Source organism: Pseudorca crassidens, chromosome 17 (genome assembly GCF_039906515.1).
Source record: "Pseudorca crassidens isolate mPseCra1 chromosome 17, mPseCra1.hap1, whole genome shotgun sequence".
NCBI lineage: Eukaryota > Metazoa > Chordata > Mammalia > Artiodactyla > Delphinidae > Pseudorca > Pseudorca crassidens.
This window is the reverse complement of record NC_090312.1, coordinates 11,684,615-11,701,923: the sequence shown is the minus strand read 5'-3', so window position 1 is coordinate 11,701,923 and position 17,309 is coordinate 11,684,615. Positions and strand designations below refer to the sequence as shown.

Here is a 17,309-nt window from a genome sequence, read left to right as displayed (position 1 = left end):
AACCTGACGTAAGTTCTACCAACCTCGGTTACAATTATGCATGCTTGATCCCTTACCTGCCAGATTAGTAAGAATTCATTTTCCTTGGGACTCCCTTCTTCCACTAAACTGCACCAAAACTCAAAGCATTCATTGTCCAAAAAGGCAGTTCTTTCAACATTAGTTCCAGAGATCTGATGTACAACACCATAGCTATAAGTCAATAACACTGTACCATGCACTTAAAAATTTGTTAAGAGGGCAGATCTAATGTTGAGTGTTCTTACCATAAATAAAAAGAGGCACAGGAAACCTTCGGAGGTGATGGATATGATAATGGTTGCATAGGTGTATACATCTGTCCAAACTCATCAAGTTGTATACATTAAATATTTGCACTTTTTTGTAGGGCAGTTATATCTCAGTAAAGTTGTTAAAACAAAATCACATCAGAGCAAGTGGGGTAACAAATTCCAACATGCTGTCTCTGGCCATACCTCATCGTTCTAGGTTGTTGTAATGGAACACTGGTCATCACAGCAGTACTCTCTCACTAGTCAAGCTCCTTGCTCACAGCACTACTATTTTTCAAAGGAAAATTATCTCACTCCTTCAGGGGCAATATTAGCCAAAGGGATTCCAGGCTGAGACCAGTGTACAGTTTTATCACCATGTTAAGCACCTGTTACCCAAAACATGGCTCTGGGTTGAGGTGGCTGAATCCAGAAGAGATTCTAACATCACTCACAGTGGGAGGCAACCAGCTCCCCTCCAAGGTGATGTAGATCCAGGCCATCAGCCTAGGTCTTCCCATCCTTAAGGAGAATTTTATTTGGAGAATTTTATTGCCTTTTCCTGCAACTTCAGCAGGTCCACCCAGCTTCACTCTAACGATTCTCTCTTAATTAGAATCTCAGGGAGAAAGGACAAGTTTGTTGTCCCTTCTCTTTTAAACAGCCATGGGATCCTCATGCAAATGTATTCACCTCCTCCTCTGCCAAGATCAACTTTGCATGCCATCAGTCTAGAGAGTGGCACTCTTGATAAAGTTATAAAAGTTTCTGCTATACATTATCTCGACACAATGGCTGTGTCTCTCTCACTATATGTTTGCATAATTAAGTGGCCCCACTCAAATAAGCCTTCACAAGTAAGTCAGCTTCCTTCGATTAAGATTTTAAAGCAAACAAATAAAAACACACCTTTTACTTTAGAACAGATCAATAAACATTTAAGTGATATTTATGGAGCATTTGCTGAGTATCAGACATTAAATACGATGTCCTGGTCTCTGTCTTCCAGAGCTCAGAGATCAGCAAGTGGGTAAATAACAGTAGACCTCATTATAAGAAAACATAGTAAATGCTATAAGAGAATAGCATATGCGATGCCATAGGCACAACATAGAGAAAGAAATCAATTTCTAAGAAATTAATGGAGAGCAGGCGCAGTAGACAGTGAAGAGGCAACACTTAAAAAAGAGTTGAAGATATTTGATCAAGAAGAGAAAATAGGACAAATATTTGCAAAGGCAGGACAAGTTCATGTCCAATTTTGATGGTCTTTTGGATGTATAACTTGGCTAGCTTACAGCCCTCAGTTATTCAGTAAAACACCAATCTAGATGTTGCTATGAAAGTATTTTGTAGATGTGACTACAGTTCGTTGTCAGTTGATTTTAAGTAAGGGAAATTTTCCTAGATTCAGTTGGTTGAATGAAAAGCGGTGCTGCAGCTTCCTTGAGAGAAGAAAAAATTCCACGTATGGACAGAAGCTTCAGTCCATGTAAAGTTCCAGTCTGCCCTCTCTGATGGCCTGCTTTGGACTTGCCTAGCCAGCACCTACAATCACATCAGCCAATTCACTGCAATAAGTCTCTTAATATTTATCTCCTACTAGTTCTGCTTCTCTGGTTGAACTCTGACTGATGCAAATTTTGGTACCTGGAAGTGGAGTGCTCCTGTAATAAATGCATTAAAATATGGAGGTGGCTTTGGAATTTGGCAATGGGCAGAAGTAGGAATAATTTTGAGGAGCATCACAGAAAAAGCCTACATTGACTTGAACAGACTGTTAGTAGAAATATGAATGTCAAAGACTCTGCTAGTGAGGACTCAGAAGGAAATGAAGAGCATGGTAGAAAAACACAAATTGCTAAAGGGGGCAGGGAGCTAAATATACAAGTAAAGAAGCCATTGCAAAACAGAGCAGAATTTTTACCAACACCAAGTATCTTAGTCAGTTTGGGCTATTTTAAAAATATCATAGACTGAGTGGCTTAAACAACGAGAAATTTATTCCTCACGATTCTGAAGTCTGAAATCCAAGATCAAGTTGCCAGCCAATCTGGTTCATGGCAAGGACCCTCTTCCTGGTTTGCAGATGGATACCTTCTTGATGTGCCCTCACATGAAGAAAGAGATCATCTCTCTTTTGTTTCTTTTTAGAAGGGCACTAATTCTATTTGTTAGGGCTCTACTCCCATGAACTAATTACCTCCAAAATGCCTCACTTCCAAATACCATCACATTTGGGGATTAGGCTTCAACATATGAATTGCTGGGGGGGGGTGGTCACAAACATTCAGTCCATAGCACCAAGATATTGAGGGGTCCAATATTGGAACTTAGTACCTACTTTGAAGGAAAGCCCAAGTGAACACCCCAGCTTTCAGTTTGTAAACTCTGGAGGGCTACACCAAAGAACAGGGGCAAATACAAATTCAGATACAGCTGCACAAACATCGCAACCAAGCCTTGAATGAGCCCCACTCATGAGTGAATTATGATGATTTTCTGTTACCTTAGATGCTGATTAGAGACTAGAAATGACTACTCCCACAAAGGAAGAAAACATGATCAAGAGCCTCTACAACTCTTCACATACAATGCCAGGCCTTCAATATAAAAATAACAAACATAACCAAAAAACAAGATGAACATAAAAAAGATAGAGAAATAAATCCATCAGTGACCCGTGTCTATTTGCTAATGCTGTATAACAAACCACCCACATTCAGAGAGTTAAAGTAACATTTATTATCTCATAGCTTCTAAAGGTCAGAAGTCCATGCATGATATAGCTGGGTTCTCTGCTCAGGGCCTCATAAGGCAAAATCAGTGAAGCTGTATTCTTATCTGGACCTTAGGATCCTTATCCAAGCTCACTTGAATTGTTGAAAGATTTGAAGGTCCTATTTTCTTATTGGTTGCTCAGCTCTAAGAAGCCACCCTGTGGTCCTTGCCATGTGACCATCTCACAAACTGGTAGCTTACTTCCTCAAGGACAGCAGGAGAGTCTCTCTTCCGTTTGCTATGAAGAAATCTTATCACAGAAATGACTATGTCATCATGTTTATCATATAACATAACCTAATCAGGGAGTGTTAACACACCATATTCACAAGTACCACCTACACTCAGGAGGGAGAGGACCATGTACTTGGGTGGAGGGAGGGGTGGCACTAGGTGTCCAATTTATGATTCTGCCTGCTGCGTGACCCAAATATTGTTTTTAACTATGATTGATACATTAGAAAAATAGATGACAAAATTTACAATTTCACCAAAGAAATTAAATCAATAAAAAATTCAAATAGAAATATTAAAACTGAAAAATACAATAACTGAAATTAAGAACTCAATAGGTAGCCTTAGCAGCAAATTAGGTGTAACAGAAGAAAGGATTAGTCAAATGGAAAATAGATCAGTAGAAAATATATAGGCTGAAGCAAAGAGAGTAAAAAATATGGAAAGTACAAAAAGAGGGTAAGATAAAATGATAGATCTATACATATTATATTCATATATATAAATGATATATATATGAATGATAAGGTATAAGGTTCTAATATATATGTAATTGAAGTCCCAAAGAAGATTAAAGACTGAGACAGAGAGAATATTTATTTAAAGAGAAAAATGGCTGAAAATTTTCCAAAAAGGAAAAGATAGTAAAACAACCCAAGGAGGATAAATACAAAAGAAATCACACCTAAGCATATCATAGTCAAACAACTGAAAACCACACGCACACGCACGCACACGCACACACACACACACACACACACACACACACACAAGTAAAAACAAAGGAAAAAAATATTAAATTCCAATGAGAAACAATAAGACTGACTTCTCAACAAAAACTATAGAAGCCAGAAGACAATGGAAGAATATCTGTGAAAGGCTGGAAGACAAATAATTAACAAGAATTTAGAACACTATACTCAGAGAAAATAACCTTCAAAGTGAAGGTAACATAAAGGCATTTCCAGACAAGCAGAAACAAATAATTTGTATCCAGCAGATCTTCAGAAAAGGAGAAATTTTTAGGCAGAAGGAAAATGATCCCAGTTGGAAACGTAGAAATGGAGGCAAAAATGAAGAGTCATAGAAATGGCAAATATGTTGGCAAGACTAAATGAATATAGACTACACAAAAAATTAAAATTTTATGAGCTTAAAATATATGTAAGTTTATAATAAATGTAAACCACTAAAAAAGCAATAGAGAACAAATTAACTTAAAGTGTTCAAAGCCCTAGCATTGTTGGGGAGGTAGTAAAAAATTTATGTTACAGTTAATAAATCTGCAATCAATCTTTTAATCTCGAGAACAACTACTTGAAGTATAACTAGAGATGGAAAACAGAATTTAGAAATATTTGCATATTCCTAAGTAAAGCAAGAAAGAAAAATTAAGCATAAAACAAGGGAATCAAATAGAAAATAAATAATAATATTTAAAAGCACAAATATATAAGTAATTACATTTAATGCTAATGGACTAAATTCTTTAATTGAATGACCCACTCTGTCAGACTAGGAAAACCCTATATACTGCTTACATGTGAGACGTCTTAAAAATAAGGACACAAATTTTAAAATTCAAACGGTTTTAAAAGATGAACTCTGCAAAAACTCACCAGAGAACTCTGGTGTAGCTATATTAACATCATTCAATAGAAACTCTATGGTTAGAAGCATTATTAGAGATAAAGAGACATATTTTATGATATAAGGTCAATTGGCCAGATGTAATAATTCTAAATTTTCATACCCCTTATAACACCAACTGTATAAAGCAAAACTTTATAGAAAAAGGACAAACAGAAATATAATCATAATGGAAGATGAACGTGGTGTATAAGACCTCTCCAAACTGAGGCCAGTCTGTCTTCTCTGACTGTAACTCCCCGTTTCTCTACACATGGGGTATTACAGGACTCACTGTTCCCCTTTTATACACACTGATTTTTAACCTTTCTTGGCTTTTACGTGCCACTACTTATTCTCCTCGTGTCCTTCAAATAATCACTAAATACCCTTAGCCTACATAGTCTTCAAGGCCCAGCCCAACTATCACCTCCTCCATGAAGCCTTCCCCTGAGAATATGGAATTCCTCCCAAACTCAGAAATACGATCAAGGCCCTTGATATTTTCTACCTTAAATTCTAATTATTTTTTCTCATGTCTTACTGTCTCCTTTTATTAAGGTAGGACTTCCATATGCTTCAACTCTGTATGGATTATGCCTGACAAAACATATTCGAACCATGATGGGAGCTCAACTGATATCTGTTATATAATGAGTGATGAATTTTCTGATTCACCTTTCTCCCAAAAGCCTTATCCAACTCCAAAGCACAAAACAGTGAAAGAGAGAGAATTAGAAATCTGTTTTTTGGAGAAAATGAGCCTCATTTCAGGCAAGAGTTCCTGAAGCCAGAAGCACCTAGAACTTCTGAAGTTGACTGCCCTTTAAAAAGGGCTCCCTGGAAGCTGTGACAGAATTCCACGGACACATAAAAACCTGTTTTGCCAAGACCTGAGGCACTAGTCATCTTCTTAGGCTAAAGTAGACATCACTGCCTAGAGCTGATAACTGTTACCGTCTTCTTTTACAACTAAATACTTAATTAAAGCTATCACATTTCTATTTCCCTCACCCTTGATTTTCAATCTTTTCTTGTCTGAATTAAACAGGAGGACAGGTAAAAGTGGCTGAGACATCGGGGCATAACTTAGCAACCCAGTCCTTCTAAAAAAAGCTATTTAACTTTGATGCGATGATTTAATGTCTCCAAGACTCTGTTTCATCATTTATAAAGGGGAAATAATAACACTCACTCCTTAGATCGTAGGGTCATTGTGAGAATTAGATGAGAAAATACACGTGAAGCCACCCACCACTGCCTGTGACGAAAGGTTAGCTCCTTCCCCACTTTCCCCACCTCTGAGGGGCCATTTCCCCTGTTCAGAAAATGCTGATGGGAGAGGGGTGACGACAAACCACACCCATTATCCCCCTGGAAAAGAAGAGAGATTCATCCTGCCTGGCTGGCATTTCCAGAAGTCTTGCAGCTTTCTGAGGATTCCTTGTGCACTGGATAAAACTGGATTTCCAATAAAACATTCCACGCCAGGGCATCGCCCAGCCAGTCTCTGACTCCTGTCCAAAATTGAGCTGAGTTTGCCATCTAGAGGACATCCACGGACAGGCAGTCACCGATACCCGCCTGAACGCTTGGAACAGAGATGAAGTTTCATTCCGTCCCTAACACGCATTGAGAGTCTGCTGTAAAACATGCACTGCAGAAAGAGGGCACACAGCACAGCCCCTGCCCTCAGCAAGCTCACAGTCTCGTGGGGAGTTCACATTCTGGATTGATTTCAGTGTCCAAAGTGAGACCTGGTTTCTGGCAGGAGCAATGGATTTGCCAGTAAGTAGAGTGGCTGAGCTGGGTCTTGCACTTAGGACTGGAGTTTCAGTCTTCTGGACACTAAATCACAGTTGTGTTGGACATCAGAGGGCCCCACGCCCTCATTTTACAGCCAAGGGGAGGGACAGTGAGTGGACCTGGGCCACACAACTAGAAGGTAGCAGAGCTGGACAGTGGAGCCACTCTTGCAATACCTGTGCTCCTTCTGGGACACCCAGGCACCGATCTATGCCTGAAGCAATCAGATACCAGGGCAGTGTAGCAGAAGGGTTGGGTATGGAGTTTTCTGGGCTAAGTGTCCTTCAAGGGCAGGTATGCAGAAGCCACTTGTTTTTATATTTTGTTAAGGTCCTCACTTGCCAATGATAGAATAAATGAGGAACCTTGGCCTCTGGCCTAGATTCACATACCTCTTCTCACCCTATAAATCTGGTCCATGTGGAGAAAGCCTCTCTGACGTTCTTGGGTGTTCATTCAGTCGCTGGGAATGTCTCTACATTTGGAATTGTACTTACAGTTCAGGAATCCCTTAGCTTATGAAAGGTGGCAACGTGGCTATATGCAATTCAGGACATTTAAACTAGAAAGGAAATCTCTTTTCCAGAAGCAAGAATGTGCTCCAGCATACTAAACATTGCACCAACATTACGTTCTTTTCAGACCTATATCATAGTTCTTTATGGAATTTGTGACCAGTTTTAGTACATCCACACAGTCATTAAACAAACATGCATCCTGTTCCTACTATGTGCCAAGTACTGTGCTAAGCAAAGCACTGAGGATTCAGTGAGAACCACAGCAGCTTCCATCACTGCCCTCATGGAGCCTGCAAGTCATTATCCAGATAATTATGTCAAGTTTTGATGAATGCATTGAAAGGAAAATGATGGCTTCTCTGAGTAAAGGCCAAGGATTCATTAACTGCAGAATAAAACTGGATTTTTGATTAGCTTTTCTGCTCACTCCCTATGTACCCACAGTATCCTATACACACTTTTCGTAGAACTCTGTTCAGCATTTTTGTTGTCTTCATTTATCAGTTTGGGGTTTGATTTTTGTTACAGTTTACACTTGCCTGGATCACCCATAAGTCTCTCAGCTTCTTGAGGTCAGGGAAAAATTCTTTTCTCAGGATCCCCCCATGTCTACTAAAACAGATGCTGGCTGACCTTTTGTAGTGAATAAAACAATCAAATTGAATCAACCCATTGGTCAATCGATCTCAAATATTACTGATAAAGCCACATTCATAGTTTTTAATTTGAAATGCATGAGACTCTAGACACAGTTATTGATGATTAGCGAAAATTGTAGTTACATATTTCCATCCAAGCATATCACTGTAAGTCATTCATCATTTATTATACAAGCAATCTGTCAGACATGAGGCTGGATGCCATCTAGAGCAGGAGATGAGCATTTACATAAAGAATCAAAACATGTTTGAGGGTTTTCAGAGAGGACCATGCCTAGTACTAGTAGGAATAATGAGTAATGAAAGTAGGAATAACAGGGCTTATCTTTGCTGAAGGCAAACTAACCTGAAATCCAACTATAATTATTGGAAATAGCTGCCTCGGTGGAACCCTCTGTCCCAGGAATGGGGGCAGGTGAGGGGTAGGTAGACAGATGGCCACAAATGAACAGACACTTGCCAGAGTATATTCAGTTTCTATATGCATAAATATGGAATACTGAGAAATAATTTTTGGAGCTCCCAACTTGGTTTTCAATGAAGCTAGTTTTAGATAAATAGCCATGATATCTTCCACGTACATCATAACCTTCCAACCTTATCCACCTGGAGCATCTTTACTCACCCTTTAAAACTTGGGCTAAATCACACTTTGACCTGACAGCACTCCCCAGTCCTTGAAAAGTTGGCCCCCGAATGCACTGTACATCCTTTAGTCATAAGTTTTTAACAAGACCGACCAGTTAGCATCTAGAAGCTTGAATTTCATGAGCATCTATTTGCTATGTGCCCAGAACTGAACTAGGCACTTTCTCATAGAGTGATCTCATTTTATTTAGCATAAAAACATGACACGGTAATTATTATTAACTCCATTTTGTACATAAGGAAAATGATATTGAGAGAGGCTAGTTCACTCAACTGGAGGTACCCAGATAATAGGCCATCGAACTAGAACCTTAATCTAGGTCCATCCTCTAAATTCTATTTTCTCTCCCTTAAACCAGTACTTCTCAAAATGTTGTGTATTAACTATAGATATTGTTCACTTTATATTCATTTTATTTTAAAATCTTATTTTCCATTAATGGCAAGTGATAATGCTTTTCAAATTACGGTAAGTATGTACATTTCCTATTAAAGAGATTTATTTTTTAATGAGAGATTTAAAGAAATCTGTTATGTAAGTCATAGTACAGTAGCCTGTGGATATATAACACACCAAGAATGTGATGCACAACTGACTGTTGTCTGGAAAACACTGCTTTGCCCTTTTAAGGGCTTCCCTATTTCTTCCATTTCTGTGTTTACTTTTTGGTCTCTATCTTTAGACCAGATTCTCTCAATGCTGGGCGCACACTGGAATCATCTAAAAGTATTGATGTCCAGGCCCCATTCTAACACAATTAAATGAGAATTTCTGGAAGTGAAGCCTTAACGTTGATGCTTTTTCAAAGTTTCTCAGATAATTCTAGAGGCAGTCAGAGCTAAGAACTGCTTTGGGTACACCAAGAGTACAACACACAGCCTGGCACATAGTAAGAGATCAATAATGATTGTTCATTGAAGGACTTACATTGTCCCGGCTCCACACCAAGCCTAGGGCCCTGACAGGGGTCACTGGGGTTGTACTTCAGATCATATCTTCTAGTATGTTCACTGAGCATATAATGTGAGCCTGAACAAAAGGCCTCTGTATGAACAGTCTGTTATGGACTGAGACTCTATTACGACCAAGCCGACATTAAATAATCCTCAATTCCTCATGCACGTCAGTGTGTTGATTTTGCTTTTCTATTTGCTGAAGGATCTGAGGCAACTTAACCCATCCATCAGCAGAAGGCAGCCATGTTACAGAGGAGAAAGCCCAGGACCTAGAGGTGGTCCCAATAGAGCCACTTCTTCTTCATGTACCTTGTGTCCTTAAACCCCTCAGAGCTTCCTATTCATCACTCTCAGCAAAGCTGATAATGTCAAGATCCCACCTAAAAATCAGTCTGGTGGAGTGAAAAAAATGACGGATTTTAGGAACAGACAGACCTGAAATTAAATTACCTCTCCATCTCCTCAGACAAACCACTTCCCCTCCATGAGCACTTGCTCCCTCATATTAAAATGAAATGATCATATTTACCTCACAGGAGCATAAGATTAGAGACATTAAATGGAAAACTTCCCAAGGGTGCCTGGCACATGGTAGGTAATCCACAGAGATGGATATATAAACTTCTCCATGATTGAAGGAAGGAAGGAATGAGAAGATCTGTAAGGCTACACAAGATTATTACGACTATCAGAGATATACGTTTCCCTCTTTACAAGAGAACGCAGCATTTTTTTCCACCTTGAAGTGTCCCATTAGCTTCGGTGCCTTCCCCAAAGACAAACTGACTCAATGAGAAGATTCTCCAAGGCTTAGAAATGCACGTCACTTCACTGAGTGAATATGTAGCTTTAGACAAAAATTCTGTCATGGTTTTACATTACTTGGAAAGGATATAAATGATGAACATTGACTTGGTTTTGTATGTGTTTGGAAAACAAAGCCTGAGAAAGAGCTGGCTTGTGGAGTGAAATCTTGGCTTGAAAATCTGCCTCAAAGAACCAACTAAAGTGGCCTGTTGGACCCCTTTTCACTGAGAACTCAAAATATCGCTAACAGAGAAACATCGCTTCCAAATCTTTCAAATAGCCAGAGTTAAACCTCAGGACTGTTTTCTCATTATCCACATAAAAAGGAAATTCTCCATCTTACATATTGAGCAAATACTTATTTAGTTCCTGCTAGGTCCAGTGTACCATTTCAATCAGCAATATTTTTTTAATGCTTACCATATGGAAGTAACTATCCAAGGTATCTCCCCTTTTAATCCTCTTACTTTTACCATGTGACACTCTATTTTCATCATTATAGAGAAAGAAGAGGAGGGGAAAAGACATTTCTGGCTAAGGAAACATCTAGAACAAAGTCAGAATCATGACATAAATAAGCTTAGTGTGTTCAAAAACGGGAATCCATCTGATATACCTTGAACATACATGGCAGGGGAGGTAAAAAGATTGAATACATTATTCCTTCCCTCAGACTCCTTCTGGGGCATTGGAAATACAATGGTGACCATGACGTGGTCCTATCTTCAAGGAACTTATAGTCTAGCTGCTGAAATGAAAAAGAAAACAGTTAATTACAATACCGTATGATGAGTGCTATGATAGGGGTAAGAACAAGGTACTACAGAAAGCACAGAGAAGGGGCTCATAATCCAGACTTAGGAAGGTTTCTTGGAAGAAGTGGTAGCTAAGCAGGGTCCTTAAGGATGAATAAGGCTATTGGAAGACAAGTCAATAGAACCATTAAGACAGAAGAAGAATCAAGTTGAAGGCACAGCAGTTAAAGAAACATGGTTTGTCTTGAGTACAGCCAAGAGTCCAACAGGGTCGATTCCTAAAGAATGAAAAGTGATGCTGGAGTAGAAGACATAGACCAAATTGTGCTGGACACTGTAGGTTGTGATTGTTATTTGGGGCATTATCCTAAGAGAAAAGGGGACCATTGAGAATGTTTACAGCAACTGAATGACACGAAAAAATGTATGCTTTCAATGGATCAAGATGACTGCTGATTGGTGGATGGAATGGAAGAGGACAAGACTGAAAGCAGGGAGACTAGTCAGCTAACTATGGCAATATTGTAGAGAAGGAAAGACAAGCACATGAACTATGACTCTGGAAGAAGTGAATGCAGTCAAGCAATATGAATAAAGTGGAATCTGCATGTCTTGGAAATTGGTTAGCTATTGAGAGGGAACAGGCAAGAATAACTCTCAACTTTCCAACTACGGCCATTGGTGGCATAACGGGATGTACACCAAAACAAGAACTTCTCAGTGTGCAGTATATATCCCTGAGAACGTAAGGACCTAAAGTTCAGAATAGTGTCTATTTGAATAATTTCTAAATGGACAATAATATTTTTGACAATTCCGCTGCTCATGATATCTGAGCCTAAGTGAAAGACTCAACTGAATAGCTAAAATAGATGGTTACACTAGTTATTTTAGAGAGTGAGGGGAATAGATCTTGCAAGTTTCTATCTTGTCACATGATTTGACTTCCAAGACCTAAATACAAATCAAGACATACCAAATTCGGCTTCCCTGGTGGCACAGTGGTTGAGAGTTCACCTGCCAATGCAGGCGACACGGGTTCGTGTCCCAGTCCGGGAAGATCCCACATGCCATGGAGCGGCTGGGTCCGTGAGCCATGGCCGCTGAGCCTGCGCGTCCGGAGCCTGTGCTCCGCAAAGGGAGAGGCCACAACAGTGCGAGGCCTGCGTACCGCAAAAAAAAAAAAAAAAAAAAAGACATACCAAATTCAAATGCTGTTTGATCTTGACCAAGAATAGGAAGAAGAGAGAGAGAGTGGGAAAGCAAAGCTTTAGCAGTATTTCAGCAGGAATCATAAGATATCTTGGGCACCTTACCCAAAACACAATCCCAATGAGTGAATCATGAATTAATAAACCCTGAGAGCAAGGACATCCCCTGCCACAATGTCAAATCAGCTTAAACTTCATGCAGAATGTGTCTGGCTACAAGAGTTCTGGCTTTTGCCAAACCTCATACAATATGTTGGAGCCATTTTACAGACCTCTGCATTCCTATGGGTCTTCCCACCCTAAGCTCTGTCCCTCTAATGTTGTAGTTCTCTAGGGATGATAGGTCTTGGGTCTTGGGTTCAATTCAATGCATGCCAGAACTTGGACACATTTTAAACAAGTTAGAATCCATGCGTTGTTTTCAATTAAAGGCTTTGTAAGGCAAAGGATACCAGTTCAGCCACCAAAAATCTGGGTCTGGGGCGGCTTCTTTAGCCTTCCTGACAGGCCGAGTGTGTTGCGGTAAGCCTGGCTCCTGTCAAAAGCAATGAGAGAGACAGCGAGGGACATTGGGAAAATTAGGCTTGGCAGCCACCTAAGCCACTGAATATTCAAATGCATGGCGTGTGAAGTGTGGTTTGACCATCATAGACTGGGAAGCAATGAGAATTCTGGATAGAATTTGGGTACTTGTGAGAAATGACTGAAAAGCTCAATCTCAAGGCAAAGGGGGAAAATGGGAGAAATATCAATGGTCATATAGAGGGTAGGAACGAGTAAAGACTATACAAGTCCTTTGTAGAATTTGACATTATTTTTGAAAAATCCACTTGATACTGGTTGGCTCACCAAATTCATTCATTCAGTGAATATTTACCAAGCCTGAACTTGGTGTGTGTTTGGAAGTACTACGGGGGCTATAAAGGACTTTGATGTAAAAAGGAGATGGGGTGGAGAGAATGTAACCAAAACTGTAGTACTAGTGAAAAGTCATAAATTTCCTAAAAATATTTATTTTCAAGGCCATTATTGGGTAAGGAGCATGAGAAGTCTAGTAGATCTGACTTCAGTCTTGGCTCTGCTATTTACACAATGAGTGACCATGGATGTTATTATAAAGGCTGACGTTCAGTGACTGGCACATTGTAAACAGTCAGTAGATACCTGATGAATGAATACATAAATGAACGAGTGCTTCCTATGGACCACTCAAAGTGCTGAGGGCATATGCATTCCTATGAGGTAGGTACTATTATTGCCCTTATTTTATAAATTAAAAAAACTGGGATTTAGAAAGTTTACATAACTTGCACAGGGTCACACACCTAGTGAGAGTGGGAAAAAGCCAGAACACAAACCCAACCTGTCCAATTCCAAAAACAGAATCTCAGATCTCTACCTTAGAATAAACTGTACTTACAGTGATAGGGATAAAGTAATCCTAGAAAGAAGACATTCTGATGGGATGGAGGAAAATCAAGAGGATGCCAAGTGGAAGAATATGAACCTTCCCTTTTGGAGTGAAACAGAAGAGGAGACTCTGGCCAGTGTGAAGTGGGACCTGCTCAGGAAGAAATAGGTGCCCCTTGAAGTAAACAAAGAATGATGCACAGGCATTAGCAAGTTGGGTCAGAGAGCCTCAGTTACCAAATGCCATGATGTTTGATGTCTGCCTACCAAGACAGCAGAGATAACCATATGAAGTCTAATGAAGTCACTAGATGAATGTGCTATCTCTGGGCGGAGGTAGCTACAATATGGAGGAGTGAGAGTTGGCCAAGAACATCCTAGTAACACAGGGGTCAGTAAACTATGACCAGGGGGCCAAATCTGACTCATGACCTCTTTTTGCAAATAAAGTTTTATCAAAACACAACTAGATTCACTCATTTATATACTGTCTCTGCTGTTTTCATACTACAAAGGCAAAGTTAAGGAGAAGTGTTAGAAACCCTATGGCCTGAAAAACCTAAAATGTTCATATTATCTGACCCTTTACAGAAGACCTATGTTGGGACTTCACTGGTGGCACAGTGGTTAAGAATCCGCCTGCCAGTGCAGGGGACATGGGTTTGATCCCTGGTCCGGGAAGATCCCACATGCCACGGAGCAACTAAGCCCACATGCCACAACTACCGAGCCTGTGCTCTAGAGCCCACAAGCCACAACTACTGAGCCTGTGCACCACAACTACTGAGCCCGTGCACCACAACTACTGAAGCCCATGCCCCTAGAGCCCATGCTCTGCAACAAGAGAAGCCAACACAATGAGAAGCCCACGCACGGCAACAAAGAGTAGCCCCCGCTCGCTGCAACTAGAGAAAGCCCGTGTGCATCAACGAAGACCCAACGCAGCCAAAAATTAATTAATTAATTATTTAAAAAGGAAGAAGACCTATGTCAACTTCTGTGATAAGGTTATGTGACAAGACATATATGGAAACACCTAGCCAGTGTCTGGTACATGGTAAATAGGTAGAAAATTCATTTTACCTGAATCACTATTAAGTCTAGCAGCCTCTGCCAAACTGGGCTGATTCACACAAAGTAGCCAGTCATAAGGACCCTCAATGGTGACTTTATGTCAAAGAGAACGGAGATTGTTAGCATTCAGCAGGGCTATGAACCAGGGCTAAACAAAGAGCCTTCATACCCATTACTACATTGAATCCTCTCCACAACCCAGGAAAGCAGTCACTGGTACTCCCATTTTGTAGAAGTTCCACGGCCAAGAAACAGTAGAAACAGAGTTTAAACGTAGACCTGTCTAGGTTCTATCATAACAGAAGCCCAGGGTGAAAGAATTGACAGACTTACAGACCTGGTTGATAATTTCCTCTCTTCGTCTACTTGAAGGTCGTGACCTTGCAGGAAAAGGAACCCTTGGGATGTGTGGACCTGCTATCAAAATGATACTGGCAACCGGGCTTCGAAATGTGGATCACCTCTCACCATGTCAGAACAACGGGTCCCTGGAAGGGGAGGCCACGATCTCATTAACAACAGGGATAAGGGCTTCATGGGCAACATGGAAGACGGATGAAGACTTCAAATCAAAATGTCAACAGAAGAGAGAAAAGTCATCCGATGCAACTGAAAACTGAGCTTCATGAAAGAATCGTGGGGAACACAAGAAAAAGAAACAAAGAATGAGGACCACCAGCATTGCCCAGAGGAAACAAGAAGGAAAAGACTACAAACAATCCTGAGGTTTCCCGATGTCCCCATACCAACCAACGTACTGACCGGAGCTACAGAGCTAAGTTAAATCCAACCGTTTGTGTCAGGTGTTCTGCTATGAGATGTGGGCAGAGAAAGAAACCATGATACAGATATTGTCATGGGGAAGCACAGTGACTCTTGAGTCAGACTTGCATTCACATCTCATCTACTACTCCTAGCTGGGTAATTTGAGCAAGTGACTTAACCTCTCTGAGCTCCAGTTGCCTCAACGGTCAAAGAAGTTTCATAATAGTGTCTCATTGGGCCACTGTGATGATTCATTTTTTTAAGTGCAAGGTGCTCAGCACATAATAAAATGCTCAATAATTATTAAAGATATCACAATTGAGAACATTACAAAGTGCTATGAAAATGGGTCAGAGACAGCTCCTGGGAGGATACCATGTTTTGGCTGTGTCTTGAAGGAGTACAGAAGCTCACTAGGTGAACATTCTCCAGAGTGGTTGGAGTATAATAATGGTGGAAGGAGCTAGAGGTGAGGGTGAGAAGGTGGACTTGATTCTTGGCCTCCAGAAACGCCCAACTGCTTTCATTCTCCATTCCATCCTTAAGCGCAACCCCAATCCTTCCATTACCTCTGCTTAAAATCTATGAATGATTCTATTTGAATTCGGGATAACAGTCAAACTCCTTAGCATGCAGCATACAATTAATGTGCTCATTCAAGGCACATTTATTTCATGCCTACTATAGGTCACGAGCTGCTCTTGTGAGGACCAGCACATGGACCTTGACTCTGAGAAGTTCACAGACAGGTAGGAGGAAAGATGAATATCAAACAGGTTCAGCACAATATAATCAGAGCTATGACAGGTCTGTGTCTACAACACTGCAGTAGAGAAAAGGACTCATAGCTCTCTTAGACTGGCAGTATCAGGGAAAACCTTACAGTGAAGATAAGGTGCAGCTGAGTTTTGAAAACTAAGTAAGGGAAGAAGAGGAAGAAATCTAGAAGGCAAAACAGCTCACAGGAAAGCATGGAGGCAAAACAAACTTCCAGAAACACAATTTGTATTCAACTGTTTTTTAACAAACTAGTGAGCTTTGCATTATCATACCTGCCTCATGGCTAACATTTTAGGATAAAAGTTATAAGATCTCTTTCTGTTTCTGTCTGTATGTTTATGTATGTCTATGTATGTATGTATGTTATACATGTATGATTTTTTTTTTTACCTTCAGATGGTATTTGTAAAGAGCTCCATTCTGTAAATAAAAGCTAGTTTAAGTTTGTTGTTTTAATTAAAACAAGCCTGCCTTAGAGTTATTAGCATTAAATATAACACTTTTATTCTGCCTAGGTCAAATAAGCTCATGTTATCTTTGTTACAGAATTTGTCAGCAAGAAAGGTAACTTAAGATGATGATTAGCTATTTAATGTCTCAGAAATTTTCATGAATGATCTAAACAGAATTGTTATGGACAGGTAAATAGATATAAGTTTATAAATAAACTTTTCAACAATTTTAAAAACCTGGCATTTCAACGGTGTCCTTAAGAGTCCAATATGGCGAGAGCTTAGAGCAGAGCAAGTTTGGGGCCGCAGGAGATGAGAGGGATCCAGTAGGCAGAGACTAGATCCATGATCCTGGATGCCATGCTAAGGAGCTTGCACTTTATCTTATGAATAACAGGGAACCATAGAAAGCTCATGGTCAGTGCTGCAGTAGATGATAATCTAGACCAGGGGTGCCCTTCACCCCCCCAACCCCAGCCCACATGGCAGGAGGTGAGCAGCAGGTGAGCGAGCAAAGCTTCATCTGCCACTCCCCACTGCTCCCCACTGCT

At 40.2% G+C, this 17,309-nt stretch overlaps 1 long non-coding RNA gene across 1 annotated transcript in view; it reads left to right on the top strand.

Annotated features, from left to right (window-relative positions):
* LOC137209855 (uncharacterized) overlaps nucleotides 1-16,994 on the top strand; it is a 46,864-nt gene extending 29,870 nt beyond the window's left edge. The window contains exon 2 of the long non-coding RNA XR_010936137.1: nucleotides 15,134-16,994. This is a non-coding gene — a long non-coding RNA (uncharacterized lncRNA). The remainder of the gene's footprint in view (nucleotides 1-15,133) is intronic.
* Nucleotides 16,995-17,309: the final 315 nt, after the last annotated feature.